General features: G+C 44.5%; 1 pseudogene; it reads right to left on the bottom strand.

Moving 5' to 3' along the window:
- Window positions 1–8,956: 8,956 nt before the first annotated feature.
- Window positions 8,957–13,879, bottom strand: part of LOC140915211 (zona pellucida sperm-binding protein 3-like) — a 44,088-nt pseudogene continuing 39,165 nt past the window's right edge.

Genomic DNA, 13,879 nt, shown 5'->3' with positions numbered 1-13,879 from the left:
CTATATAGTCTGCAGTCAATCAGGAAGTGTGTGGCGGGGAAGGGAACGGAGGTGGGGAAATTGGAATCATGTTTTGCTAAGGGGAGGAATGGGAACAGGGACACAGGTAAGGCTCTGTGGTGTCAGAGCTGGGAAGGGGGACACTAAGGAAGGAAACTGGAATCATGCTTGCTGGAAGTTCACCCCAATAAACATTGAATTGTTTGCACCTTTGGACTTTGGGTATTGTTGCTCTCTGTTCATGCAAGAAGGACCAGGGAAGTAAGTGGGTGAAGGAATAAGCCCCCTAACAAGGAGGGTCACTGGAAAGAGGGAGGTGAGAGAGACAGGGCAAGGGAGAAGAGAGGGGAGACTGAGTCAGGTATGGGGTGAGGCTGAGGTGAAGAGACACTGAGGAAGGGGCTTAGAGAAAACAGCCAGTCAGCACAGGTGAGAGAATATCTAGTCAAAATTGGTTCCTACTTGAACTTCTTCTGCAGAAGTCACTGACTGGCTCCTCCCTACAGCTTATGATCTGCATGTTTCTTCATGAGTTCTCATATGCATGTATGCATACACTAGGGTCATCCCTAGGGGAGTGTGGGGCTTGGGACAAATCAATCTCTGCCAGCTTGGGGGGGCCTGCTCTGCATCAGCGACTGGGCAGAGCCCCGGATGCGTGGGGCAGCAGCCAGGACCCTGGATGCTTGGGGTGGCAGCTGGGAGCTCGGGGGTGCTGCAGCACTCCCAACACCCCTAGTTCTTGTGCCTATGTCTTCCAGAACCGGCCGCATGGGGCCTGGATTGGTCTCCCCAATTCACCCTATCCAAGGGATGGCTCTGGCATACACCCACAAGCATCTCTTTTTCATGGCCTTTCTAGATGCAGAAATCATCTTCATACACTATGATGCTATTTAAAATCCTATAGGCATAGTCCTAGAAAAATAGGTTAATCTGAATGTTTTAAAATCCTGAGCTGCGTTTCCTGTAATTAGGTTCAGAGATTTAGTCTCAGTATGACAATTGTGGGTTAGGTTTTCAAAATTTTTAAAAACAAAACCCTAGGTGGCGGTGTGCACACCTGGCTATCCAATATATTGTGCAAGATCAATTTAAACTCTGACTACATAGATGTGCTTGACTCAGTCTGCATCCCTTGGAAGTGGGAGAGAGAGTTCTAAGCATGGCTATTTAAATGTAATGTAATATTTTTCTATAAAAGTTTTTGTGGGCAATTTCCATTTCTGACAAGGCACTTAGATGCATTAAAAACCACCGAGCCTCTGTCTAGGCTTTGATAAGGTATCTGAGCTTCTGGTACAGGAAGTGAACACACAAATCTCCCCTGTTCAGCTCTGCTGGCAAGAGAAAATGTAAAGTTTATTGTTAGGATTTAAAAAAAAAAAAGTGCCAGTTTCTCAGTTGGTGGAAATTGGTGTCGCTCCATTGAACTTAATGGCGCTATGTTGACTGATGGCAGCTGAAGATCTGCCTCATAAAGGGTGAGGATGCTGGTGTGACAGAGCTTTTTTTGGGGGGGAAAGACTGAATTGAAGAGGTGTGTTTTGCATTTAGTTCTGAATGAGGTGAATCTGGCAGTGAGTTTCATAATCTTGGCCTAGCTCCTGTGGATATGCGTTTTTCCTTGTTTGTGGACAGTATGATTTTGTAGTGGAGCACAGCTGCCATATGAGGTAGTCATCGTCATGGAAGGAGAGGTGATTTCTCAGGTTTTTGATTCTAAGGCGGAGATATTTCAAATCTATTGCTTCCCTCCTCCACAAGGCTTGTTATCCTTTCAAAGAAGACTATTGGGTTGATTTGACATGATTAGTTCTTGACAAATCCATGTTCACTTGACAAATCCAAAAACTTCAGGACCAGACTTCAAAGAGAAACTGCTGAGCTTCAGTTCATTTGCAAATTTGACACTATCAGCTCAGGATTAAACAAAGCCTGTGAATGGTTAGCCAACTACAAAAGCCGTTTCTCCTCCCTTGGTGTTCACACCTCTACTGCTAGAAGAGGGCCTCATCCTCCCTGATTGAACTAACCTCTTATCCCTAGCCTGATTCTTGCTTGCATATTTATACCTGCCTCTAGAAATTTCCATTACATGCATCCGACGAAGTGGATATTCACCCACGAAAGCTCATGCTCCAATATGTCTGTTAGTCTATAAGGTGCCACAGGACTCTTTGCCACTTTCACTGTTACTTATAGGCTTTTTATCTTCTAGGAACTTTGATTTTATTTGCTCCATTATCTTTCTGGGTACTGAGGTTAAACAGACTGGTATATAATGCCCTGGTTGTCCTTATTCCCCCTTTTATAGATAGGTACTATATTTGCCCTTTTCCAGTAGTCTTGGATCTCTCCCTTCCTCCATGAGTTCTCTCAATGGCTCTGAGATCTTTTCAGCCAGTTCCTTAAATAGTCTAGGCTGTATTTTGTGAGGCCCTGCCAGCTTGAAGACATCTAACTTGTCTAAGGCCTGGTCTACACTACACAGTGTGACAAAGTTCATCCTCTGCCTTGGTGGGTCCTGCACTTATTGGCGGATTTGCTTGCCTCAGAGATTCAGGGCAGCCCTCAGTTTGGTCACTTTTGCTAGTGGCTCAACCTGCCGTTCACTCAGCTAACCTCATCACTGGCCAGCATGGGAAAAAGGAAGGAGAACAATCCCCGCAGTCTCTGCTGATCCACCATGTGGGTCAGGGAACAGCCCAGAGACCTTTCCCTCTGGTGGAACCCACAGTCCAGGTCAACTCCTCCTGTGTCTGATCAGGAGTTGGGAGGTTTGGGGGGAACCCAGGCCTGCCCTCTATTCCGAATTCCAGCCCAGGGCCCTGTGGACTGCAGCTGTCTAGAGTGCCTCCTGAAACAGCTGTGCGACAGCTACAACTCCCTGGGCTACTTCCCCCAGCCTCCTCCCAACACCTTCTTTATCCTCACCACAGGATCTTCCTCCTGATGTCTGATCATGCTTGTACACCTCAGTCCTCCAGCAGTATGCCTTCTCACTCTCAGCTCCTAGTGCCTCTTGCTCCCAGCTCCTCACATGCATGTCACAAACTGAAGTGAGGTCCTTTTTAAACTCAGGTGCCCTGATTAGCTAGTCTGCCTTAACTGATTCTAGCAGCTTCTTAGTTGGCTCCAGGTGTCCTTATTAGCCTGCCTGCCTGCATTTTTTTCCAGCAAGTTCCTTCTTGTTCTGGAACTGTCCCTGTTACCTGACCCTGGGAAAATGGACCTGCTTAATCTGGGACTAATATCTGCCTTCAAACACTCTCTCCTGTAGCCATCTGGCCTTACCCTGTCTCAACAATTAGGTCGAAGAAAGGCAGCTTATGTCGACCTAGCTGTGTATGTGTCTACTATACTTAAATTTCATTGCTGCCCACTACGCCCATTTAATAACATCACCTCCATGTGAGGCATAAAGTCAAGGTAGTTATGTTAATGCAGTGATAGTGTAGACACACTGTTACCTCCACCAACTGTCATGGGCCTTCAGGAGCTGTCCCATAATACCCCAGCTCTGGCCATCTTTGTGAACTTTGCTCCCACATTGTATATGTGATAAGCATATAATCTGACGACACTAATTTGTCTGTGATTAAATAAATTTTAATCTAGTCTTCTAGGCCTTCCCTCATTGTGCCTTTTTAGACTTCTGTTTTACTGTGGACAATAAATAACATAATCAAATCCAAATATAAAATAAATGTCAATCTTCTTGCACATAAAATAATTAGCTTCCACATCACCAGTGGGCTTCAGAATAGGTACTTATATGTATACAGTAGCTTTTTTAAAAAAGCAATGATCTATTCATTAGCATGCATTATGCCTTCTGCTGCTAGTCACTTGCAATCAAGCAGCCTTAAGTTCATCAGCATTTTATGGAATGCTATCCTGCCTTGATTTAGAGAGTCGTTTAACTGTAGAAGGCACATTATTGCTTGAGATCATAAGTGAGATTTTGGGCATGCAACTCTCTCTCGTACCCTTTGGATTCACATGATGTAATCAGCTTTCTGTTCCTTCTACAGACATTTATGAATAAGGCTATGATTTAGTCATGGGTATTTTAAGTAAAAAGCATGGACAGGACACTGGCAATAACCAAAAAGTCACAGCCTGTGAGCTGTCCATGACTCATTAAAAATACCCCTAACAATCTTCGGTGTTGGGAGTGTGTGGGGGAGCGCCTATGTATGCTGCTGTTGTGTGGGATGCTGCTGTTGTGTGGGATGCTGCTGCTGAGTGGCCCAGGGCCCCACTGCCACTGGGGAGGGGGATGGTCCTGGGGAACCACCACTGCCATTCCTGGGGTTGGCAGCCTGGGGCCCTACCACCATCACCACTGCTGCTGGGGGATGGGGGCAGCCCAGGGCCCTGCTGCTGGAGGATGGGGGGTAGCAGCCTGGAGCCTGCCCCCCACCCCCAAAGCTGCTCCAGGCAGGGGGTGGCAGACCGGGTTTCCACCCTACCACCACTGCTGTTGCTGCTCTAGATGAGGGGCAGTGGCCCAGGGCACTGTTGCTGCTCCCAGACTGCTGCTCTGGGGCAGCACCTGGGGCCAGCTGCCTAGGGCCTCCTGAGCAGCAGCCAGTGCACTTGGCCCCAAGGCCACCTCAACTGCTTGGGCGACCCTGGGGTCAGCCACACCAGCCCCTGCAGAAGTCTTGGAAAGTTATGAAATCCATGACCTCTGTGAAAGACCCTGTCTTATGAATACTGGACTTGCTTCTTCTCTCACTTACACTGGTTTTACAGTGGTGTAACTGTTGGACTCAGAGTTACTCCTGATTTAGGCTCCAATTCAAGGAAAACATTCCAATGCAAGTCCTCTTTGACTTCACTGAGTTTTAAGCACATGCTTAAAGTTAAGTATATGCATATGTGTTTTCCAAAAAGAGCATCAAGCCCAATGTTTCCCCTTCATAATAAAGGCTTCTTGGTGTTCCTTGGCCAGATCCTCAAGCAGTTTAAATTGCTGAAGTTCCATTAATGTCAATAATGAAAATCTGTGCTACTAAATTAAAATGTGAAATCTTGTACACTTTCCCTAGACCTTAACAATTAAACTTTTTGGATGCTTGCTGTTTTAATGCATTGTCTCAGCCTCATGTCGTTCAGCCAAAACTTAACGTTGGAATGGTGTTTAAAAAGTGCTATTTTGTGCTCCATTAGTTTTACATTGGGATCTGGGAAGACTGTTTGCAGGAGATGGGATTAGGATTTTTTTTAAGTAACTTCAGGGCCTGAAATGATGATGATGATGATGATAATGAAAAATGCAAGAAATGTAGCCAGGGCTACTGGCCTTTATAAAGTCATTACTGTTATCAGTTGGCCCCAGGAATGGTCTATGAAGAGACACAGACAGAGACAAAGGAAGGCAAAAGCAGACATAAGGGAAGTATTCATAACATTTGGAAGAAAAATCAATGCATAAATTAAATTGTGCAAAATAAATTTGCTCAAAGCTGTAAAATACTCTATCCTTTGTAAGTCAAGAACCCTTTTTCTAATTTCTGTGATTTGTGCTTTAATTAATGATTTTAGCTACAAAACAATGTCCAAAACTGATTATACAAACTGATTTGCTTCCTTTTTCAAATGATCTTTTAAACATTGCACAGAAGATTTTTTTCCAAATACAGCAAATACTTTTATCTCAACATAATTAATTAGTGCTCAGCACTTTCGTTGGAAATAATAATGAATCCTTTTTATTATAAGGGCAACATAAGGATCTTCATAGCTGCAGAAAAGACAGTTGTTCAGAAGGATCATTTGCCCTCACCAAGAGTGCGTTCTACCAGTCTGGGCGAGAAGTGTTTTTCCTTGTGGAGCAGCACTGTCTTTGCTAAGTGTTTGGTTTTTTGTTTGTCTTTTTAATCTTTGAGAAAACTTGATTCAGGAGAGTCATGGGTCCCTAAATCATTTGTCATTGCTGCACAGATCTAGTTTTGCCTTAGGGCAATAATTTTCTGTGCTTCAGCAAAGTCTTGAACTGCAATGAGATGATAAATACAGCTGATAGCTTCTAGGTTTTCCACCACATTATATACAACTCCCTGTATTTATAAAAATAAGTCAGCTTCATTTTATCTGGTTTTTTTTTTTTTGCCCCCAGAAGAGGGGGAAAAAAAAAGGAAAGTCTTAAGACATACTTTAGGAGACTAAGTACATTTCCTGCAACTGCCTTCAACATCGTTTACTACAGTGATCTATGAGAAATGGGTTTTATGTACCTAATTTTAAAAGTCCTCCAGCTCAAACACTATGATGAAAAGATGGGAGAAAAAAAATCAAGGCTTTGTTAGGTTTTCTTTAAAAGCTTTTGGATGGATTGAGGGTAGGATTTCCAAAAGCACTTTCAATAGGACTTGTGCTCCTAAATCACAGACACTTTTGAAAGCTCCACCCTTACTGTTCACAAAAATGAGAAGCTTCACCCAGGCATAACATGGACAGGTACTCCCCAGTCCTCCCCTGCAATATGCTTCTAGTCTAGCTCTGAGCTTTTCATAAGCACAGACCACAATGCAGAGTGCTCTGTGTAGCAACGTTGATCTTTATTTTAGCAGCCACATAGAATATCAGGGTTGGAAGGGACCTCAGGAGATCATCTAGTCCAACCCCCTGCTCAAAGCAGGACCAATCCCCAATTTTTTTTGCCCCAGATTCCTAAATGGCCCCCTCAAGGATTGAACTCACAACCCTGGGTTTAGCAGGCCCATGCTCAAACCACTGAGCTATCTGTTCATGGAGTTCTTTTCAGGGCCTTTACAGCCACACCTCAATGGACATTCACACTTGTGAATCTGTTTTTTGTGGAGCTTAATGTAGCACATTATAGAGGAATATCTTGCTCTGATGATGATACATCTGTGGGATATTTTGTGCTTTAAAAGGCTATTTAGATCAGGCTCACTTATGTTATGTCTACACTGCAATTGGTGATATGATTGCAGTTTAGGTAGGCTTACCCATGCTAGCTTTAATCTATCTTGTGGCATGAGCTCCAACATGGGTTGTATAAGTCCATCCTGGACTCTGGGTATGTACTCACATGGATTGCCTGTGCCGGGATCTGTGCTACCATGCCTTCACAGCTATGAAGGTTTGCCTACATGAGCTGCAGTCACACCTCTGATTAAAGTGTAGACATCCTTAGATGAAGTGAGCTGTAGCTCATGAAAGCTTATGCTCAAATAAATTTGTTAGTCTCTAAGGTGCCACTAGTACTCCTTTTCTTTTTGCAAATACAGACTAACATGGCTGCTACTCTGAAACCTTAGATTAGTAAGGTTTTTATTAAAGCTGCTCAAAATATTGAAAAGATTTTTCACAAAATTTTGAATATTTTTTGTTCTCCAGGTTTTAAAAAAGTGGGTTTTTTTCATTTATTACACAAAAAAATTAGTTTCCCCTTCCCTTTTCCATTCTGCCCTTGAAGAGGTGCTAGAGAAAAGGAGAGGGGGAAAAAAAGAAATAGCAAATGCCATTGGTTGGGTTTTTAAATGGAAAATTAAAAATTAATGCAACCAAGATTCTGGGTGCTAGAACAAACCAGTATGAGCACTTGTCTATAACTAAGTTTGAGGCTCAGCAGTTACCCCACAGAACAATGCCAATCACCAAGATTTCTTGTTAAAGAATTGATGATCATAAATAAATGAAATACCTAACACATTTATCACCCTTGCAGAATTTTTCTGGGGAGGAAGGATGTACTGGCAAAAGTAAAAGCAAAGGAAGCCAAAGTGTGGTTTTTAAAGGCACTTTTGAGGGTTCGGTCCCTGCTGTTTGAATGGATTGGTCAAAAAGGGACAAGTTTTTAGAATATCCAAAGCATTTGCTTAAGTTATGGTTCAAATCGCTTAGGTCAATTTGCTTGGACTTAATAAGGAGTTAAAATCTAGAATATGGTTACTAGAGAGCATAGACTTAGCAAGATAACCTACAGTTACTTATATTAAAGAATAGAAAGGGAAATACAATCTTTCAACTGAGATCTCAGCATTTATCCTTTTAACTCTGGGATGGGGGAAGAATCCTTTCTGCACAGCTGTTCTAAGACTGGTGCACTTTGGATTCTGTAGCAGCTTATTGGGTTCAGTCAACTCTGGGGTTCCACAGGGTGGCCTTGGTTTTATATACTCTGATCTCAGGAATCCTTGGAGAGGACCATCCTCTGATTTCTGTTAGACACATCAACTGAGTGCTTGGCTTTCTGCTGGCATCCAATAGATACCAGATCACCCTGAGTCTGGAAGAGCAGGGACTTGAACTTGGGTCTCCCACATCCTAGGCCAGTGTGCTAATTACCAGGCTCAGACTCTCATGCTCTCCCCACCAACTTTTAGACAAACCAGCCCATTTTGACATATTGAATTGTAAGTGTTGCAACCAGCTCTATTCCTATGTACACAGACACCATTCAGACCTACTCTTGGGCATTAGGGACTCTTATACGAAAGGAAACACTGTCCAGGAGAACAGCTTTGTAGGGCTAAGCTGTTCTGGTGAAAGGACTTATTCACTAGACACTGTTTGAATTTTTCTACCCAAAGAAGGCAAGAGCTGGGCTTTGAGATCCAGGCTAGTGCCAATTAATCATTAAGGTGATAGTTTCCATCCCTCCTTTCAGTCTAGGTGTTTCTTACCCACAGTCTTCAACCAAGAGATAGCTACTGAATCATAGTGCCCATTAGATCACACAGGGATACTTCTGCCCCTTTAGAAGATCTGGATTGACCACAGAGATTGAAATATAGTTTCCTGTTTATTGTACAGGCTAGGAAAGAGACCAATAATTCCTGTATTTCTTGTACACATGAAAGATTCCCAGGAAAGGGAAGGCAAGAACAATGGCTACAACAAGCAATGACAACCCCAGCACCATCAGAGGCTTCTCTGCTACACTTTAAGAGAAAACACAGCGTTAGGACTTGAGTCATGAGTTTGGCAGCCATGTCACACAGTCAAATTCATACCCTGTAATCCCATCTGTCACTCTGGTTTTGTTTTCTGGAAAATTCCTGGAGTGTTGATCTGCATCAAGGACAGAAAGAGGTCCAACTATACTATCAGCCTCAGCTTCCCTGAAAGTAGGTGCTGCTTCACTGAAAGAGGTACAGTATTAGGGAGCTTGTTACGAGTTAGTCCACTCACCCACATGTTTGCGAGACCTTATGATTCACTTAGTCAGACCAAGTCAAAGCTTTACAGATTCTGAAGATAAACATGCTCCCTGTATCTTGATTAGATGCATGCGACATACATACCATGACTAGAAGACACATCTCTCCTCCAGGGTCTATGCAGAGGGATACATCTTCTGGATTATCCTCCAAGTGACCCACAGTCCCTGTCTCACAGCAGCTACAGATATTCCTGGTGCCTTCCACAGGTGACCAACTGCAGTGGGAGAGATGGCAACGTTAACAGGGAGAAACTTTGGTTTTTCAACAGCTCTTCCATTTCCCTCTCCCCTCCTCGTCCACCCCCAAAAAGTCTACTCATGTATTGGTTGCTTTGTTGAAGGAGCCTTCTTCAGAGAATCTGGAGCTTAGTCAGCTGCAGTGACCATATGGCATGTAATATAGATCTAGGTGCAACTGTGAATAGAGGGATCAGAACTGTCAGAGTGGGACAAGGGAACACTACAACGTTGCGGGACCTAGGTCTCTAGTTTGGAGTAAAGGAAACAGTTCTTACCAAGTTTCTAGTATCTCCAGCAAACCGGAAAATGTCAACTGTGAACTGAAGGGAATCTTGCTGAGGCCATGGGGATAGGAAAGCTGAGGATGTCATCTGATCTCCCATCTACGAGATAGGTAGGTCAAAAAGACCCTGGTTAGAGCAATCCTCTACTCACTAGCTCTTTACAAGATATGTCAGGCCATGAAAGCCCCTCCCGCCGAGATCCTACCCATTGAAGTGGATCACATATTGGAGAGTGGAGTCCCGCTGTGGAATTAGCGTAGCTACACAATGGTCTGTAAAGCGCCTCAGCACAACATGACTTCCAGTACTGACATCGGCTTGAAGGTGAATCATACCCCCCCGGTGGAATCCACTGGAGGTCCTTTCAGCTGCCCAGTCATCTGTAAAAGCCTGACAATCTGTGCACTTAGCATTAACAAAGGTGAATCAAGGGAGAATGTTTCCCGCTATTATTGTGTTGTAGGAGGAGAGTGGGGGGTATTTACTACAGCGCTCATTGTAAGATGCAGCATCTTCTCTTTCCAGAAGAAAGCCCATGCTTTCTAGCCAGATATAGTAGGTGCAAGAAACAGTGCATGCTACAGGATAAGTGCTGGTCCCTACTGAGCTACTCCCTCAAGAAGCTTTCACAACTCCCCTGCGTAGAAAGTAACTTGAACTGGTAACCCAAGTGTGTGTGCACACACGCCTACACATCAACATACTAGACTCCTCTGCCTTTAAGAGACCTAGTAAGGGGTCTTTTTTGCATGTCATCTGCCTTATGCTGCTATGATTTTGGCTACTGCCAAGGAAGTCCCCAAATTTTTCATACCACCTGCCTTTCATCAGATACAAGAAAAAAACCAGCCTCTCTTCTGCAGATAGCATAGACCTGAAGGGAACCCATGTTGGCTTGATTGCTTTCTGCTCAAATTGTTTCTCCTGAAAGACAGAAACGCAGAGTGGGATCCACAAAGCAACTTATGTGCCTGGACTCCAGAATAGGCACCTAAGTCCCCCATGTGTACCACCATTGGGATCTGACTCCTGCCTGGCTGTCACCTAACCCTGTAGATGCTAAACTTACTTCTGTGAAAATTCCATAGGAAATTCTGGGGCGTGTACATTTCTGCCTCCCTACAGGCATCTGGACACCTATCTCCCGCTTAAGCTACAGAGCAATTCACAAACGGGGAAGATAGGGATGCAGCCACCTAAGTTGCATGCAGGGGCAAATCCAGTAGATGAGCCCAGAGGCCACCTATTGGATCAGGTCCCATTCAAAATTCAATTGGAGCAGGCAGTGATGCTAACCTTAACCATTAGCTCAATGGTTAGAGCACTCATTTGGGATGTGGGAAACCCATGTTCAGTTTCTCCCTCTCTGCCTGACTGGAAGAAAAGAGAGTCTCTATTCAAATCATCCCCCACCTCAGGCAGGGAGGGGGAAATTGAATCTGGTCTCCCATATCCCAGGTGAATACTCTAACCACTGAGTCATGGGATAGTCTGATGTGGGGCTCCTTCAATCTCTCCAGTTGAAGTTGGTTAAGTAATGAAAGAGTAATTGGAGCAGAGGGATGGGACCCCTAGCTACTGGGCTATAGAGACTCTCTATAGCAGCACCAGCACTGGAGGGTGTGTGTGAAGCAAGGCAGGTGTTGAATTTGTTCCTGCAAGGAACGCTGTAGACGTTTAAGGTGCCTGACTCCAGGCAGCAGGTTCTTGTTTGTGGAACACTAGCAGAGATAGGCACCTTCCTGCAGCCCAGACTTATGAGGCTTGGTCTATGCTACCAACCTACGTCGGTATAACTATGTCACGAAGGGGTGTGGAAACACCACACCCCCAAGCGACAGTTATACTGCCCTAGCTTCCTGTGCAGACAGAACTATGTTGACAAGAGGGCTTTTCCCATTGACATACTGCAGCTCCCCAAGAGGTGGTAGCTATCTATGCTGACAGGAGAGCATCTCCTGTCAGCATCAGTAGCATCTTCACCACATGCTACAGCAGCCCAGCTGCCCCAGTGCAAGCCCTTAAGTACCTATCTTTGAGAGGGGGGCAGGGTTTAGCAAACAGCCCTCTCATCAGCATCTCCCACTGGCTACCTTAAGTGGCTCCTCTCCTGTTGTGCTGGCTTTTGTGGGTTGGAGTCTAAGGTACCTCTATCTCCCCAGTCATTGTATAGGTACCTAGGCTCCCTGACTCGGGCTGTTGATTGAAATGTTGTTCCTTTGACTTTCTAGGTACCTAAAAGTTAGACACTCAGTGTTGCAATGCCCACATCTGGATCCCCTCTTGCACCCCCCCCACCCTCAGTTGCTAAAGTAGAACACAGACTGGCAAGTAAATGTGAAAGATGAGATTAAAATGCCTGACTCACCTTGGATAACAACACTCAATAGGAATCACAGCTGGATTTGTTCTTAAGATAATAGAGTTGTTTTCAGCAGATAGGTTGTAATAAAGGTTTGTGCTGTAAACCAAGGAGTCTGGTATCATCTGGAAAGATTCACATATTGAAGGGAGAGAATCTGATATAATTAATCCTTCCTTTAAAGACTATCAAATAAGCAAGGCATCTAGCACTCAGGTTATGTTTGGGCCATTAGTGTTAGCTCCATGGCAGGCTAACTCCTGCAGAAACATTTGTCACCATATGCCATGGAACTCTGCAGCTCCCTGAGGAGATTATAAACTGCATTCAGTAGTTTATTCTGCTTTCTATGGAAGTATTAGAAATAGTGATAGTCAGATTAGTTCTTTCTCCCCAAATTGTAGACCCACAACTGTCTGGAATCTGATCACCCTCAGAGATTGTCTTTTTACCCAAAAGAAAAGGAAAGGTGCCCAGACACCCACCAATGCAGTAAATGGTCCTTTGGGTGATTTTTCACTAATGGCAGTTTTAAAGGTCCCGTTTACTAGTTACTCCAGTTTTCAGTTCTGAGAAGAGTTACTTTAATACTCTGGATTGCAAGTGGAAGAATATTCATTCAACCACCACCAAGACTTCTTTTCAGTGATGTACCTAAGCCAGTATGGGGTGGTACAATTTCATTTTAAGTGAATTTGTTAGTTAGTTGATCCCTACCTCGGGTATAGGAGTCCTCTTCATTCTTAAGCATGACACACTTGAGAAAGTCCCTAGTAAACTCTGATCTGGATTTTGGTTGGCCGTGTGAAGTGGATGAGGACTTCATCCCAGCAGCTTTACATGAATTCACACCTAATCTTCTTTAATGAGGACAGGCACCAGTTAGAAGGAATTAGCTAAATGAGACCCCTATTCCTTTCTCTAAGCAGCTGGTTTGTACAAAGTTGTAGTCTTTAGGAATGTTATAGAAGTAACAGAGTATTTCAATTAGTTTGAGAACCACAAGGAAGATATGATGCAGCCTGAGGGTGGGATCCACAGAGGTACTTGGGCACCTAAGGCTCTGGTTTAGGTACCCAAGTCCCAGTTTTGGCTCCACTGTGAGGGAACCTTTACCCTGAAAACTCAGCACCTACATTTCTGCCTGTAGCGTGTAAACTGCAGCCTCCCTCTAGGTGTCTAGCCGGTATGGGGTGGTTAAAGCACTCAGCTGGGAATCCCACATGCAGTTCACCCCAATCCACCTGAGGGCATGTAAGTATTTGGCCAGGGGTCTTCCGCCTTGCAGGAGAGTGCTCTACCCACTGAGCTATGGGATATTCTGGTGTGGGGTGCCCATCTCTCCTGTAGAAGCTGTTCCAACGTGGATAAATAAGGAAAGAGGGATTGGAGCAGGGGGAGTGGACCTGGAGTCTCCCACTTCCCAGATGGACACCATAACCACCGGACTACAGAGTTTGGGCCAGGCTCTCACTGGCCCAATGACCATCGAATGATTTATCCACAGTGGAATAGTCGTTGGACATCTCCCATTGATTATCTTAAGAGCCTCCCCAAATAGCATGCTGGCTTCTTTGGATCACCTTGTAAGGCACCTATCCCTCCCCGGGCAGCGTACAGGGAGCCTAGACACCCAGCGCAGCTTTGTGGATTGCAGTGTTGTTCCCATGATTTTCAAGGTGCCACAACACCCCTAAGTCCCTTTGTGGATCCCACCCCTAATACCAATTAAAGTGTTTATCTAACTCCAGCGTCACACACTGAAGTCACAGCACAATGCAGTGCACT

Source organism: Lepidochelys kempii, chromosome 7, assembly GCF_965140265.1.
Source record: "Lepidochelys kempii isolate rLepKem1 chromosome 7, rLepKem1.hap2, whole genome shotgun sequence".
In the NCBI taxonomy this organism is placed as follows: Eukaryota; Metazoa; Chordata; order Testudines; family Cheloniidae; genus Lepidochelys; species Lepidochelys kempii.
This window is presented reverse-complemented; position numbering and strand designations above follow the sequence as displayed.